The sequence below is a fragment of the Tursiops truncatus genome, chromosome 5 (genome assembly GCF_011762595.2).
Source record: "Tursiops truncatus isolate mTurTru1 chromosome 5, mTurTru1.mat.Y, whole genome shotgun sequence".
Classification (NCBI taxonomy): Eukaryota; Metazoa; Chordata; class Mammalia; order Artiodactyla; family Delphinidae; genus Tursiops; species Tursiops truncatus.
The window spans coordinates 64,348,017-64,365,279 of NC_047038.1; the positions used below are offsets into that span (position 1 = coordinate 64,348,017).

The window sequence follows — 17,263 nt, forward strand, 5'->3', positions numbered from 1 at the left end:
TTTTTTTTTGTCATGTAGCATAGCATATTTACAGGTTCCAAGGGTTAGAGCATGGACATCTTTGGGGGGGCCATTATTCCTTTTTTTTTAGGAATAGAAAAGAGTTTTATTTGAGCCAAAGTGAGGATTCTGGCCCAAAAGACAGTCTCTCAGACAACGCTGAGGAACTGCTCTGGAGAAACATGGTTTCCTCTCAGAACAAAGAACATCAAACGAGCCAGGGATATATTCCTTGAAGGTTTCAAAAAAAAGCAGGTCAGCACATACACAACGAGTCAGTATGGCCTTGGCGCATGGGAAGGGAATCTTATCATGGGAGGAGTACCAGCTTTGGCTTTCCAGGAAGGAAGGCATTTAATCTTTATTTTTAATATGGATATTCTCTACTTATGGTCAGTGTGCCCTTTTCTTTAATAATTAAAGCAGATGTACAATATATGTTTTAGGCCACAAATAGGCTATTCTAGTTAGCATAAACTTCAAGTTAACTCATGTATAAGCCAGAATGATTTCCCATACATCAGTATGTGAAAATTTCTTTGGTCATTTCCTTGGGGGGGGCATTCTTCTGCCTCCCATATCAATGTTCACTGTAGTTTTTTCAACCCTGTTTGTAATGTGTTGGGGAAAAGGGGAGGCACAATAATATCTACCTTATCTAACCATAGTGCTGAGGTGCAAGTGAAATAAACAGTGATATTTATATAGAATTCATCATCCCCCCGCAAAAAAAAAAGAGGCATTAGCCTGAGAAAGTGGTCCATAGGTTTCACAAGATTTCTAATAGAGATCATGGCACAAAGAAGTTATTTATCTGTGATCTAGAACAGGGCTTGGTATATTGTAGGAGCTTGATAAAGATGTTTTTGAGTGAATGAGTTATTAGTTAGATGAAGGGAGGTAGAGAAGGAAACAGTGTTCTAGCAGAGGAAACAGCATTCAAAGGCTCGGGGACTCTGTTCTCTGTTCTAGAGACAGAAGAACTGTCTGGTGTGGTTTGGGCTTCGAGAGCAGCAGTGGGGAGGGGTTTGAGCTGACACTAACAGGGTAAAGCTGGCTGAACTTCATCCTGGGGCCGTGGGAGGCCAGTAGGAGGTATTAGGCAGGACAGGGATAGTGATATTTGGGTTTAAAAAAATCCCTAGGGCTGCCAAGAGGAGAGAAAAATGAAGAAAGCAAGCATAGATGCCAATTAAGAGGCTACTGTAGCTGGTTTGAAGTGGGCTGGGAGTGGAGGTACAAGGAAGTGGATGGATTTGAGAGCGATTTCAAGATGAAATAGACACCACCTGAGGGCTGATTAGAAGTAAGGGGTGAGGGAAAACAGGAAGTACAGCACCACTGTGGCTTTCCTGCCTGAGTTCCTGAGTGATGGTGGGTAGCTTACTGAGAGGGGGACACCGTGGGAAGGAGGAATGAGGTATGGGGACAGGCCCCAGGGCACCTGAAACTGCAGGTTAACACTGTTCTTATTTTGTTCATCCTGGCTTTGCTAAAATGCCTTGGAACTCGAACTAGAGACCCCTATCTTAGTCCTAGTTCTGCCACTAACTTGCTACCTCAGGCAGCTTTCTCAACTTCTTTGTCTTCTGGGCTGAACAATGGAGCCACTGATACTTGGTCCTGCCACACCTCACATGCTAGGGTAATGCCCTGCTCCCAACCCTTCCACTTGTTTCTGTCAAATCAGAAACATCTGAGCCTATGACTTTGTCAAATCAGAAACATTTGAGCCTATGACTTTGCCAGAGGAGTCTCAAAGTTAATGATTTTTCTCTAACCCTTGAATAATAACTAGGATCTCATTTTAATATCATGATGAAGTTAATTAATATTATTATTAATAAAAGCCAGTCTGTATTGATCCCTCATCATACCTCACGCACTCTGCTGAGTGTTTTACGTACATGATTCCTTTTTATTCTCTATGACAACATTATGAGGTAGATATTTTTATTATACCCAATTTACAGATAAGGAAACTGAGGCTAGGGTTTTCAATTATTTCCCCAAAGTCACATAGTTGTAGCTGGTAGAGCAGAAATTGGAACTCATTCAGTCTGACTCTAGAATCTTTACTCTTTTTTTTTCTTTTTTGGCTGCGCCGTGTGGCTTTGCAGGCAGGATCTTAGTTCCCCGGCCAGGGATTGAACCTGGGCCCCTGGCATTGGAAGTGCAGAGTTCTAACTACTGGACTGCCAGGGAATTCCCTAGAATCTGTACTCTTAATCATTACATATTCCTGCCTTCTTGGATTAATCACTGTTTTGATCCAGGTGTTCGTAGGAGTTATCCTGACCCCAAGGTTCTAGATTGCATTGGATCATGTCTCCATTCCATGCCCTGTGCAAAGTCCAGACCCTCCCTGAGATTCGGGTGGGCTCTCATTGTTATGGCAATCTGGCTTGGAGCTCCTGCTTCTGTGGAATTCTTTCAGTCTCTGGACCAGACTGCACATGTTCTCTTCCTTGTCTGTGCTCTGTTGCCCAGCTACAGCACCCAGATACTCTCCCTGATTTCTGCCAGGTTACTTATTCATACGTTGTAACACATTTTGCGAAGGGTTTATAACACAGAAAAATGCAAAGTAAAAAAAACCAAATAGTAGTTATCTCCATTTTTCAAAAGTCCCATAGTGATTTTGCCATTGTATTAGACAAGATTTCAGCTAAGCTGCTGAAACAATGAGATCCTCCCCTTGGCGCCCTGACTCTCCCACAGAAAAAACACTTGGCTTTATCTCTCTCTCCCAGTCTAGGCTGAGTGGACACTTTGCTTCCCACTGTGGTTGGAAGAAGGAACTTCCAACCACAGTTCCTTCTGTCTTGTTACTTTGCCATCCCCTGGGAGTGACTGTGTCCTGATCTGTATAGTCAAAGCCAGGTCAAACCACATCTACAAACAGCCCATTGTAAGGGGAGAAGAGGAGGGAACGGAGACCAAGGATTTCCTCCTGAGCAAGTAGTTGGACACATCACTTCCATTCTCATTTCACTGGCAAGAATGTAGTTATGTGACCACGCTGGCTGCAGTGGAGCCTGGGAAGTATAGTCTCTGACAGGGCTGTCAGGTGCACAGCTGGAACTCTTTTACTAGGCAAGAAGGGAAGAACAGGGTTTTGAAGATAACTGGAGATCTCTGCTTCAACCAACCAGCCTCTTGCCCTTTGCTTAAACTTGTTCTTTCTCTTCTTTCTCTCTTTCCACTTTCCTTTAATTTCAGCACTCTCCCTCTGCCTCCCCATTCTGCCCTCATTCTTATTTATTTCTAAAGCAGAACAGTTTAGCCATCTCTCATTTTCCCCCCACCTGTTCTCCCATGTCTTAGGATCTCACTTTCCATCCCAAAGGACCAATAAAGCTATTGTCCTAAACAAAGAGATTTTATATTCAAATTGGGAGTTGGTGCCAGATGTTAAGATTTTTTTTTTTTCTTACCTGGTACCTGGTAAAAATAAAACAAGGCACCATTTTAAGACATTTCCCTCCAAAATACTGAGTTAAGATCCAAAGAAATCCATTGGCCTGTCATGTAAACATCCCAAATCCTAAGTGACTGAACAAACCCTCAAGAAAAAGAGGCTGCTCACTGCCTTAAAATGAAAAAAATTTCACCCTACCACAGAGCGGAATATCTGGACTTCCAAGAAAAAGTTGCATGAGGGGCAGCTGTTATCCTTGTTACTTGAAAAGTAAAATGATCTTTGTGAGGGAGTTTTACACTCTCCTTCCCCACCTTCCTAGAGACCACCTGCCCTCAGTTCTGCCAAACTACGCAAGCATTTAAAGTTTCTGCTAGGACTGGTGTAGATCATGTTTGACCGCATTTCACTGGGCAAAGCAAGTTATGTGGACAAACCCCACATCAATGGAGCAGGAATCTATCCCTCTTTCCACAGGGAGACTACAAATCACAAGGCAAAGGGTGTGGATGGACAGTCTTATTAGAGGGAGGGCGTGGATACTGGTGCACAATAATCCATTTATCAGGTCACAAGAGGTAGGATTGGGAATGAAGATTGAATTCTGGGCACGGAGACTCCTGAATGTTAGACCATGTAATTGGGGCTTTATGGAAAGGCTACAGAGAATCACTGAAGATTTTAAGCGGGCTGGTGTTGTTATCAGAGCCGTGACTTAGGAACGACAATTAAAAGAATGACCTGCTCCGCCTTCTGAACTCACCATTGTGGAAGGAGGTGCGGTGAAGTTGAATTAATTAGTTGTTACCAATTGGCATTTTATTCCTGCCTCTATCTGGACAATAATAGGGTAACTGGACAATGGGTTAAGCCATTGCATTTGTCAGGGTTCTCCTGAGAAACCAATAGTATATATGATAATAGGAGTAATAGTAGTATACATATATATGGAGAATGGAAAGAGAGAGAGATTTTAAGGAACTGGCTCATGCAATGTGGAGACTCACAGTCCAATATCTGGAGCATAGACTGGCAGGCTGGAGACCAAGGGAAGAGGGGCAGACTGCAAAAGAAGTCTCTCTTCCCCAGGGAAGTCATTCTTTTTCCTTTTCTCTAAGGCCTTCAACTGATTGTATGAGGCCCACCACATTATGGAGGGTAGTCTGCTTTACTCAAGTCCACTGGTTTAATTTTTTTTAAATAAATTTATTTATTTTTGGCTGCATTGGGTCTTCGTTGCTGCATGTGGGCTTTCTCTAGTTGCGGCGAGCAGGGGCTACTTTTCGTTGTGGTGCACGGGCTTCTCTTGTTGCAGAGCATGGGCTCTAGGTGCACAGGCTTCAGTGGTTGTGGCACGTGGCCTCAGTAGTTGTGGTGCACGGGCTTAGCTGCTCCACAGCATGGGGAATCTTCCTTGACCAGGGATCGAACCTGTGACCCCTGAGTTGGTAGGCGGATTCTTAACCACTGCGCCACCAGGGAAGTCCCTTAAATGTTAATCTACCCTAAAAATACCTTCATAACAACATCAGACCAGTGTTTGACCAAATATCTGGGTACCACTAGATACTGGCCTGGCCAAGTTGACATGTAAAATTCAGCACCACAGCCACAGACCCTTATCTTAGCCCTTATTTTTAAAATAGGCATAGATTCAGCTGGGCTATTGGGATTGCATGGGTAAATGGCAGATGGAAAGAGGTTGGTAGGAATGATGGACTGTGGGATGGCTGTAGGGGCTGACATCCACCATATAGGCAGCCAGGCCTCCCTCTACAAAATCTGCTAGTGGAAAAGCGTCTTCTGAGAAGTAGTGTCAGTGAAGTGCTCCAATGACCTACCCTCTTGCTACGGCCTCTGCCCTAGTTCAAGCCTTTACGACCTTTTCTCTAGGTTCAGGCACTTCTTTCTCATGCTGCCACTCCCTTTTCCCAAGTACAAATCTGAACTCCTTAGATGAAACCCCCTCAGTGGTGCTCCATTGCATTCCCACAAGGCTGAGTACATTAGGCCATCCAAGACCTGGCCTCCGTGCTATAGGATCTCTAGTCCTAGCCACGCCCCCGACCCTGCCTTTGGAGCCTCAGGCCTTGTGAGGACATGCCCCATCAGCCACCTCTGGGGAGAGGTCTCCCCTACAGCCCCTACTTGTATCTATTTTATCTACTGGGTTCCCACATAAAATTTTTTGTTTGGAGAAAGGAGTCCGTGTGTGTGTGTGTGTGTGTAGTGGGGAAGGGGGAGTTTGAAGAGTACTCATTTGACAACACCGAACTGTTCATCGCTTACTGCACACTCCATGCCATTTCATACTTCTGCTTCTCTGCTCCTGCCCCTGGGAATGCCCATTTTTCTAAGCCTGGGACCGACTCTTCCTTTGCTATGGACAGAATGTTTGTGTTCCCCTAAATCCATATACTGAGGCCACAATCCCCAGTGTGATGGTATTTGGAAGTGTGGCCTTTGGGAAGTAATTAGGTTTAGATGAGGTCATGGGAGTGTTGCCCCCGTTGAGGGGATTAGTGCTCTTATAAGAAGAGGAACAGACCAGAGCCCCTTCTCTCTCTCTCCACCACGTGAGGATACCCTGAGAAGGCAGCCTTGGGCAAGCCAGGAAGAGGGGGGTCTCACTGGACACTGAATCTGCTGGCACCTTCATCTTCGACTTCCCAGTTTACAGAATGGTGAGACATAAAATTCTGTTGTTTAAGCCACCCAATCTATGGTATTTTGTTATAGCAGCCTGAGCTAGCTAAGACATTCCTCAAGCCTTAGCTCAAGAAACTCCACTTCCAAGAATCTGATCTAAACCCCAGGGTGGGCTAATGTGTTTTGCCTGTGTTCCCACTGAAACCTGTGCATGTAGCTATGTTTTTTTACTTCATTAAATTGAAAGCTTACTTGTTTATGTGTATATTTCCCCCATTAGGCAGTAAACTTTTGAAAACAGGGATTATTTCTTTATTCCCTTGACACCTGGTATAGTTGGAGCTCAAAACAGTGTGTGTGTGTGTGTGTGTGTGTGTGTGTGTGTGTGTGTGTGTCTGTGTGTGTGTGACATGAATGAAACCAGTCTTCCGGAAAAGGTCCCCACCCTCCCATGTCTACCTTAAGCCCCACCACCTCTGAGAAGCCCACCATGATTGCTACAGTCCTCAGTGATCTGTATCTAACCATGTAATGAGACTCTATGACATCATGAATCTGTACCACATGGCTGAATATGAATTCATCCTCCCTCTCCATTTTCCTAGACATAAAAATGCCACTAATAAGATCAATTTAAGAAAATCAGAGCACTGAAAAAATAAATTCAAAACATTAAAAGAGTTATCCATAATCCTATAATCTTTGCAGTAAACACCTCCATTTAAGATTTGTAAAGAGTTTCTATTGAAATAATGTCTTTTAAAAAATAAATGGAAGAAATACAGGTTCATTATAGAATGTTTTGAAAACATAGAAGAGTATAAAGAAGAAAATAAAAAGCATCCATTATCCCATCACCCAGAGACAACCACAGTAACTCTTCGGTGCAATTTCTTCCAGTCTCTTTTCTAAGTGTGTATGTATATGTCTGGATTATTATAATAACTAATATTCATTGAACATGGTCTACTCCAAGGCTCTAAGTAGTATAAGCTCATTTACTTTTCAACAATCCAGTGAGGAAAATATTTATTGTCTCTATTTTAGAGACAAAAATCCTGAGACACAGAGAGATTAAGTAATTTGTTCAAGACACACAATAGGTAAGATAGTGGATCCCTATGTGTGTGTGTGTGTGCATTTGTATGTGTGTATATATATATGTATTCATGTTTATATATATACCCAGTTTGGGGGGAAGCTGCTAAGGGTTGCAGGTTTTACATTCACAAGAGTTGATGAAAAAGTTACCTCCTAGAAAACACTCGGCAATTGGCTGATGGTTTGCAGACAACCTCTGCATTATTATTTCACAGCCTGACATGCTGGTGCTACCTAAGGATCAAGGCTCTGCTTGTCTGTTGGCTCCAGTCCTGCTTCAGAGAGGACTTCAAGCGTCAATTCAGGCTAAAGCTTCTCCATTTTTGATGACTTAGGCAGCTAAAGAACACTTCTCAGGTTTATTCCAAGGAAAGCCTAAATAGTTGCTCTTCCCTCAGGAGAACTCATATAAAGTGACATGTATCCAGTTCTTATTACAGTTGTATTTTTAAAAATTGATAAAAATGATTACTGTGGATCATAAAAATATTTGATAAATACCTAACAAAAATTAATTATTATGCATCATGAGAATAAGTGCTAAACTAATAGTTTCTAAGAAATAAAAAGTAAAGCTCATGGTAACTAACAGTGACCCACAGGCAAAGCTTTCTGAAATATATTGTAGCGTTCCAATTATTTACTGCAGTATAATGCAGGAATCATTTGTTGTTAACTGGTCGCAGGAGGTGGTTTTCACTTGGAGTCTCTCATGAGGTTGCAGTCAGATGGTGACTTAGACTGGAAGCATCTCAAAGGCTGTCTGTTCTCTAGGACTTTGACTGGAGGTGAGAACTGGAACATCTATATATTGGCATCTCCATTGCCATTTGGGCTTCCTCATACCAGGGCAGCTGGGTTTGAAGAGTAAAAACCCGAGAGAGAACCAGTCTAAAACATCTTTTATAACCCAGCCTCAGAAGTCACACAGTGTCCTTAAATCCAGCCCATATTCAAGGGTAAGGGAATTAGATTCTACCTCTTGATGCACGGAGTGCCAAAGAATTCACAGACATGTTTTAAAACCATCATACGTAGAAACTCTTCAAACTTTATGGTTCTCATGGAGAATGGTCATTCCTCTGTTCACTCTTAGAGTGGGCTCATTCTCTGAAACGTCCTGGGGCACATGGAAAGCTTCAGCACACTTCGAGGTCCCCTTCAGCACACTTGTTCTCAGAGGTCCCTGTATTAGGTGCATTACCTTTTAGGACAAACAGCTCTGCAATGCCATCTATCTCCTGGATTTTGTCACTGCCTTTAAAAACACTTGATGGTTCTGAAAGTGCTTTGTGGGGCCCGCCATGATTCTCTGCATGCAGCTCCAAGGGGGAAAGGCTGTATGAGGTGGCTGGATGCATTTTCCTCTGTCTTGTGGGCTTTCCCTCCCCAGATCAGCTACATGGGGTGACTGAGGTAAAACGGAAGGCTCTACTTAAGTCAACAACAGGTAGTAACTATGAGGAAGACAGCCATCGCAGAAGCAAAGAGGAAGTGGATCAGTCTTTTGGGCCATGATTATGTTGTTAACAATACTCAGCATTTATTGAGCTCTTCTTGTATGCTGGGCTCCGTGCAAAGCGTGTTGCCTGCATTACGTCATTTAACAACTCTTCTTACAAGTGTTAAGTGATAGGCACTATTTTTATCTTCACTTTACAGAAAACATTTGTTGCAGTGGTTGAGTGACTCGCCCAAAGCTGCACAGCTACTAGCAGATAGAGCCTGTATTTGAACTCAGGTATGTCTGACTCAAAAGGCAGAATAGTGGTTATCAGTGTGACCCCTGGGGTCAGAACCCTAATGCTTGGGCTTGAAACCTCACTTTGGGTGATCTCTGACAATTATCCTCTTTGTATTTCAATTTTCTCATTGGCAGAGAGGGGATGATATATAAACCCCACTGAGGTTTTAACATTAAATGGGATGAGGTATTTAAGGTGTTTAGCACTCAACAAATGTTAACTATTCCGCCTTCTCCTCTACTACTTACATCTGCTAGGATGGTGATTTAATCAAAAGGATAATATACTAAAGATCCAGAGGTCTAAGGAAGTACAAAATGAGGAACCAGCCATAGACCCATGGTCAGACCTCATCTCAGTTGTGAAATTTCAGTTGTGACTCTATGTTCCCATCACAAAGACTGAGACTTTGTGATACTAAATGGAGGCATCCCAAGTTTCTCCACTATGGCATCCCAAGCCATTCTCTATTTCCAGGTCCAACTAAGTTTGCAAACCACTGGCCAAACCAAATACAAACATACATAATGGAAATTGATTCAGGAACTCAGAGTCAGAAAGGAGGGCTGGTGACAAGCCCTCTCCACCTCCTTGCTGGGGTTCAAGCACTTTCCAATCCCTAGTGGCCAGATTCTGGTCTCTTCTTTTTGGGGTTAAGCTCTGGAGAGAGCTACGATTTCCTAAAATGTGTTGGAAAGCTGGGAGATCTGTTCCAGCAGGATTTCTTCCGCTGTCTCTATGAGTAACTTGGAGGCTCTGGCTGGAAAGGGCCCAGTGCGGAGCCTGGCGGGTGGTGTGGCCCTCTCTCTCCCATCAGTGTGGCTCAGCTTCCGATCAGCGCTGCCTTCCCAACCTGAAGAGGCTGGGAAGTTTTTACACAGGCTCCAAGCTGTTGATGTGTGTGGTGCAGCCCCCTCCCAGGCAGGTTGATTTGTGAATGTGCTGAACTCCAGTGTACTAGGCGGCCTAACCACAGAGAGAAGTGTTTTGTTTCTCTACCGGATACACCTGCCCAAAACGCAGCGCTCCCTCATGCTGCAGGCTCCGGTTTGTTTGAAAGATTGCACCCTCCAGATAAACCAGAGGGTACAATTGTGTGCACTGAGACCCTGTGGAGGCTGAAAAGGAATGAAATTGATTTTCTTTCCTTGGAGGGCAAGGGACAATTGTACAAAATTATTTTTCTATCCAAATGAGCATTCTTCACTTTCTTGTTAGTCCTTATTTCTCAAAGCGTACCACCAAGAGGATTTTAGGGATACGCGGACACAGCATTAAAGAGTATTGAGTCACAGACTGAGAAACTTAGTTCCTTTTTAATTTTTTTTCAATCGTTCTGGTTTTGTCAGGAAAACAATTTTCGTTTGAAGCTTATATTTTTCTCTTTTTTTTAACATCTAACACTAGTTAATTTCCCTTTAAAAACACACATACACCAAATGAGTATAGACTTCAGATTTGGAGTCTTTAGTTAGATGTTATATCTTCTTAAATGCTATAATATTGCCTAGATAAAATTTGATAATTTTTTTGTTGTGGTTATTTTTAGGATTATCTTTAATTTATGGTAAGGGATAGCAGTTTACCATTTATTTTAGGCATGTTTCTTTTTAAAATAAATGTATTCGAGTTTTAAAAATCAGTTTGTTTATTTATTTTGCGGTACGCGGGCCTCTCACTGCTGTGGCCTCTCCCGTTGCGGAGCACAGGCTCCGGATGCGCAGGCTCAGCGGCCATGGCTCACGGGCCCAGCCGCTCCGTGGCATGTGGGATCTTCCCGGACCGGGGCACGAATCCGTGTCCCCGGTATCGGCAGGTGGACTCTCAACCACTGTGCCCGCCACCAGGGAAGCCCCAAATCAGTTAATTTAAAGAAAAATATTAAGTAAATAATTGTACAGGTGCTATTCATAAATAGTATAAGTCATGGGGTTAGTATGTGGTGATATTTGGGTGGGGCAGAAATTGGGAAGGGAGTACACAAATATCTGACATATGAGCAACTAGGCTTTGGAGTCGGACAAACTTGGGCTTGAATCACTGTCTACCACCTACTAGCTGCATGACCTTGAGCAGCTATTTAATCTAGTTCCACTAGATCTGTAATCTAGATCTGTAAAATCATGAGAATGTCAGTTCATTATTCACTTTAGGTTTTGTGAAGACAATGCATGAAAGGCTGTAATGCATGGTCCTGGAACATACTCAAGAAAGTTAGCCATTATATTTTATTATTATGATTATTGCCAGGAAACTGTGCTTATGTAAGCACAGTGCCGGGTACATAGCACACAGTAAAGTGTAACTGCTCCTGTAATTGCAGTTTTTATCATTAGCATCATGTGTTAGTTTGTGAGTTTGTATCTGCTCTGAAGCAGGTGTCCACATGGGATTAGATGTGCAAGGGATTTATGAGGGGGAAGGTCTGTGCGGGATAAAGGAGGAGGGAGCAGGAGAAAGTGGAGACAGAAGTTCTGACACCTGTGAAAGGAAGGTGGCTTGGGCTGAAGGTGTCTCAGACTTCGGTGCAGTTACAAGAAAGCTTTGGCCAGGTGGATGAGGAGTTCTGGAGTCAAAGTCGACCCCTGGAGAAGTCCCCCTTCTGTGCTCAGTCACTGGCTGGGAGCAGCTCATGGAAGTATGGTCTTGATGTGAACATGGTGGCGAATCCAGAGGGCAGCATCTGGGTCACTTATGCCCCCCATAGCAGGAGATCTGAGCAGCACATTTTGTGACTGCCGTGAAGATCGCCTCCATCTTATTCATAAAAAAGGAGCCTGAGTGTTTTCTCCAATTCATTTATCCAGTTAACTAACACCCGGTCATTGCAACCCAGAGAGAGATTAAAATTACTTCACACCCAAAACTGAAATATAATACCTGGCTAACTAATGATTTTCTTGTCTCAATGCTCAACTAACAAGCCAAACACATTACTTACTTTAAAGAGTTTATCTTGTGCACAACTTTATTAACTGTTTTGTCTTTTAGCTCTAATTTTGGATTTCAAAAGTTTTGCATTTCAGGCAGAGAGCGAAGCACAATTGATACTTTTATGCAAATTGAATCTAACAAAGGGCCTCAGATGTCAGTCCACAGATGTGTTTGGCTCACACAGTGTTTAAAAAAAATATTGGGGGTCAACATTTTAAAATTGGGAGACACATTTTTTTTTAAATGTTGATTTTGATTTCTTCTCTTGAAAACCACAGATCTGGAACACTGAGCCTGAATTTCTGCATGACAGAATTATCTAGGGTGAAAGTGGCTGCCACTCAAAGTGGGGCTCTCCTATTTGTTTCAGGACCTACTACCCACATAAAATATGCATATGCCCTTATACCCAGCAGGCTTCGCTGATTTATGGTCCTGTCCGATCCTTTGTGCAGAGAATGCTAACTGTGCCTCAATATTATATTCTCCCCTTCTTCTATAGTGATGTTCCAGCTGTACTCATGACTGCCCATCTAGGACTACATTTCCCAGCCTCCCTTGCAGTTAGGTGTGGTCATATGACTAAGTTCTGGCCAATACTGTGCAAATGAAATGAATGTTTGGAACTCCAGATTGCTTTTAAAGAAAAGCAGGATGCCCTCTCTTGCCCCTTTTCTTTTTCTTACCAGCTGCAAAGTGGACGTGATGGTGGGAGCTGGAGCATCCATCTGATATCACAAGATGGAAGCTACGTATTGAGAATAGCAGAGCAAATAGGAGGAAACTGGGTCTCCAACATCAAGGAGTTACATACCAGCTCTGGAAAACCTATGCTCCGACTGTTACATCAGGAAAATGAACTTCCATTCTTAGGTCTCTTTTTCACAGCAGCCTCAACTCTATCTTAACTAATACAACCCTGTTTGTAATTGAGTCTGTAGCACTTGGCTTAATTGGAATTGAGGTATATAAAGGAAAAGAAAATGTATGATTCTGCAAGTTGTTTTTCCTTGTAAATGGAACCTATGTGGCCAGCATTTAATTGCAAATCAAATTTCACTGACAGCTGAGCTGGGACATAGTTTTTTTAATGGTTAAAGCAATATTGGAAAGCCCTGGCCATGTCTCAAAGGCTCTGTTTGCAGGTGGTACCATTTTCTGTCTGTGGATGATTTGTCCACATGGCTCCTCAGGGGCTACTATATCCACAGCTACATGTCTCAGGTCCACAGGCTACATTCTCATCTCTTCTTCACCTCCACCTCGTCTTTGAAGGCCTCACTTGAGCAGGCAGCCCTCCCACCTTTTCTAGGCACTGCCCTCTGAGTGAAAGAGAAGTAGAAACTTCTTGGTTGGTACTGTTCTGGCTTCCAGGGGTCCAAGAGAGGCTTCTAGTAAGTGTGAAACCACTGAGGATCCTCACAGTTTTGATCTGAGCAGACCCTGCTGTATTATGTGAGGGTAAAGGGCTGTTTATGAAAATGATGTATGCCAAAAAAAGAACTTACTACTCCCCAGAGGCAGGTGCCAAAAATGGCATGTTATTGTGTCCTTTAGAATGATGAATGAAAGTACTGAATGAAATTTGGGTAATAATAATGCCAAACTATTTAGTTTTCCTGTGACAGAGGTCTCCAAACTGGGACTATTTTGGGGAACAGAACAGGAGAAGAAAAATTATTGATTAATGAGCACTTAATGTGCCATAAATGTTATGTACATTTTCTCATTTAATTATCTGAAAAATCCTATGAGGTAGCATAACTCTTTTTTTCTTAAAGCAGAAGTGCTAAGAAAAGTTAACTTGACAAAGATCACACAGCTAGGAAGTAAAAAGCCAGAGTTTTGACACTCTGGTGACCTATGTTCATTCCACATCATGCAGCCTTATGGATGCTCTAAGGCTGACCTGATCAGAAAGAGGAGACAAGCGAGATCATGGACCAAACTGCTGGGGACTGAAGTATCTGGGTAAGGAGGGTAACCTGTAATGGAGGCAGGAAAACAAGAAAAGAAAGTAGGAGAGGGACACGTCGAAAAGACTATATACCTGCATCAGATCGTCCTAAGACCTCCATGCTGTACAGAAGATCAGGATGAGTGCAACTCTCTGGGGAGGGATTACCTGGCAGCAAGATGAGAAAAATCTGAAAAATAAATTTTACTACGCTCTTTACATTGAAGGATATTGCTGACTAATTGGTTGGTATGATATGGAGTAGCAAAGGAATTACAACTTAATCGTTAGCCAGACAGAGGAGTTAAAGTTTCTACTTATTGAAAGAACTATCCTTTTCCCACACCTGGCAGATTCTTTTGTTTTGACATATGTATCCTTGTTATTCTTTTATATGGATGCCTCTATGTCCATTCACACTGTTCTGCAAGATCAAAGGGGGAGATGATTCCCAAAGCAATGTTCTGGGACAAGTAATGCCATCAAACGTGAAGCAAAATTGTATCATTTTTCCTTTTTGTTTAATTGCCTCTTCAGAGAAATGGTTCATCTCTATTCACATTTAGTGGTAAAATATTTTCTAACAGCATCAGCAAAACCCCATTCAAAGTCAATGACCAGCTTTTTAGACATAAGACACATGCCAGTTCTGTTTGGCACAAAGTAACTACTAACAGATCTAATGTAGTTCCTTCTCTCTGGGCCACTCCCTCAATATTAAGTCAATTAGTTAGATGGATAAAATCCCCAGAAATGGAGAGGTTGTCTAAGATGTAGCTGTTTACATTTCAGTGGTGGTGGGGTCCCAGCCTGGGGTCCCATTCAGGCTGTAAGGAGAATGGTGTCCTCTCCCCTGTGTCAATCAGGCTCTTTCTACAGAATGAGTCTCAATTGACCGAATACCATTCTCCAGACAGGAGCAGGGAAGAATATAAATAGAAACATTGAAATGAAAAATGCATTCAATACACCAAACCTACTGAACTTCCTAGCTTAGCCTAGCCTAACTTAAATGTGCTCAGAACACTTCTTTTAGCCTACAGTTGGGCAAAATCATCTAACATAAAGCCTATTTTATAATGAAGTGTTACATAACTCATGTAATTTATTGAATACGGTATTGAAAGTGAAAAACAGAATGGCTGTCTGGATACAAAATGGTTGTAAGTGCATCGGTTGTTTACCCGTGAGATCGAGGGGCTGATGGGAGCTGAGGCTCGCTGCCCATGCCCAGCATCACAAGAGAGGATAATGCTACCCTGGAAAATATCAAAATTCAGCATTTGAAATTATAGTTTCTACTGGATGCATATCATTTTTGCAACATCATAAAGTTGAAAAATCATAACTCGAACCATCGTTAAGTCTGGGACTGTATGTAGCTGGGAACCGGAAAATACATTGCCTCACCAAGCTCTCTGACTTAAGTCTCTTGCCTGCCTTGTACTGATAAAAACAGAAATGCAACCCTCAGGTCCATGGACAACAGTTCTCCATCACCGTAACCCTGACCTAGTGGAGAGGAAGTGAAACTAATTTGGGCAAAGACATGTCCCATCTGTCCTGTCCGTTCTTCCTGTGTGGCCCTGGGGTAGAAGCAAAGGGTTTTGCATGTTGGGCTAGAATACTAGGGAAAGAGGAAACAGTGTCTAAAGAGGGACTTTGAGGTCAGGGATAGTTCAAATATAAAAATTTCCTTTTGCTCTTTCACCTCACCTTTTCTTTTCTTTTTTAAAGTGAAGTTTCCAAGTAGAAAAGGCAATATTTGCCAAGTGTTACAGTTTACTTTATGCTGATTCGGTTCTGAAAATGAAGGCCCTCTTTACTCTGGCAGTAATTTAAAATAATAATAATGGTAGTGTATTTTAGCACTAGGTTATAGGTTCCTCATTTAATGCTGTGATAACCCTCTGAAATGGGGATTGTTATCCTCTCTTACGGATGGGGAAACTGTAAGCTGGTCAGTGGCAGAGTCTGGGGTTTACTCTTTCTACCACACCTGTCACCATAATTCTCAGGTATGAGCAGCTACTTCGTGTTAAGGTTTCTATTCCCAGCAGTCCTCGGGGCTCAACGTGATAAGCACATGTTACTCTGCTTCCCACAGGTGTGTTGTGAGGCTCCCCAGAAACTTCAGTCCCTCCTCTCTCCTGGTGCAGGCAGAACTACAGACAGCTGAATTTCTTTATCATTACCTTAGATACGATAAAAATTCCCAAAGGGAATTTTCTTCCTGACGTGGAGTTGGCAGCCTTTATTCATAAGGGATGCATTGGAATGTTCTGTCTTGGTGAGGAGACATTCTTAGAAATTGAAGACGAAGAAGAAAAGGGAGGAAGTGGGGGGAGAGCTGAAGGGAGGATGTTCACGTAGGGCCGGGAGTCTTGGCTCTTCTTCCTCCTTCTCTTTAGCTTTAAGGGTCTCTGCCTTCCTTCTCTGGGGAGAAAGCAAGGACCACTGCCTTTTAAATCAAACAGACCTTGGTTCTGTTAAAAAAGAGACAACAGGCCCCAAATGGAGTCACTTGTGCTAAGCCCACGTCATCAAACTGAAACTTAATACCTAACCTAATTGCAGTTTCAATATCCCCCAGGAATGTCATCTCAATTCCAGTTTGGGATTTTCTGGTCAGCACCAATGAAGTAATCTGCCAAGTAGACCCTTTTTCATTCCCCAAAGGAAGATGAGGTAATTGCTCTTTCCTTATCCCTTCCCTGTCCTGCCTGTAAAAGTCTTCCATTTTGTACAGCTCCTTGGAGCTGCTTTTTATTTGCTAGATGGGATGCTGTCTGATTCATGAACTGTTGAATAAAGCTAATTTGATATTCAAATTTACTCAGTTGAATTTTGTTTCTTAACAGTTCAAATCTCAGCTCTGGTGAAAACTCTTGAGGAAGCTATTTAACCTCAGTTTTCTCATCTGTAAAATGGGCTAGGGACTTCCCCCGTGGCTCAGTGGTTAAGGATCTGTCTGCCAATGCAGGGGACGTGGGTTTGAGCCCTGGTCTGGGAAGATCCCACATGCCACGGAGCAACTAAGCCCATGTGCCACAACTACTAAAGCCCACGTGCCTAGAGCCTGTGCTCTGCAACAAGAGAAGCCACCGCAATGAGAAGGCCACGCACCACAACGAAGAGTAGCCCCCGCTCGCCGCAACTGGAGAAAGCCCGCACACAGCAACAAAGACACAACGCAGCCAAAAATCAATAAATAAATAAATAAACTTAAAAATAAAATAAAATAAAATGGGCTAATATTTGTATCTTCTTTGTTGGGTCATTGGGGAGACTGATTGCAATGTTTCTCTAAGCACGATATGCATATGGTTTTTCTGGTGATACATTTTTTAATATAATAATTAAGCCACATATAGATAACTATCACGCCAAATGTGTCATTTCACGGGTCATATTGCTTAGGGCAAGGCTAAGTTAAAAAAGCAATCCAATTTAAGT

At 42.6% G+C, this 17,263-nt stretch overlaps 1 long non-coding RNA gene across 1 annotated transcript; it reads left to right on the plus strand.

Annotated features, from left to right (window-relative positions):
- Positions 1–13,624: 13,624 nt before the first annotated feature.
- LOC109548812 (uncharacterized) lies at positions 13,625–17,064 on the plus strand. Its single transcript, XR_002174949.3, has 3 exons — positions 13,625–13,821; positions 16,401–16,495; positions 16,669–17,064. It is a non-coding gene; the product is annotated as an uncharacterized lncRNA (long non-coding RNA).
- The last annotated feature ends 199 nt before the right edge of the window (positions 17,065–17,263 follow it).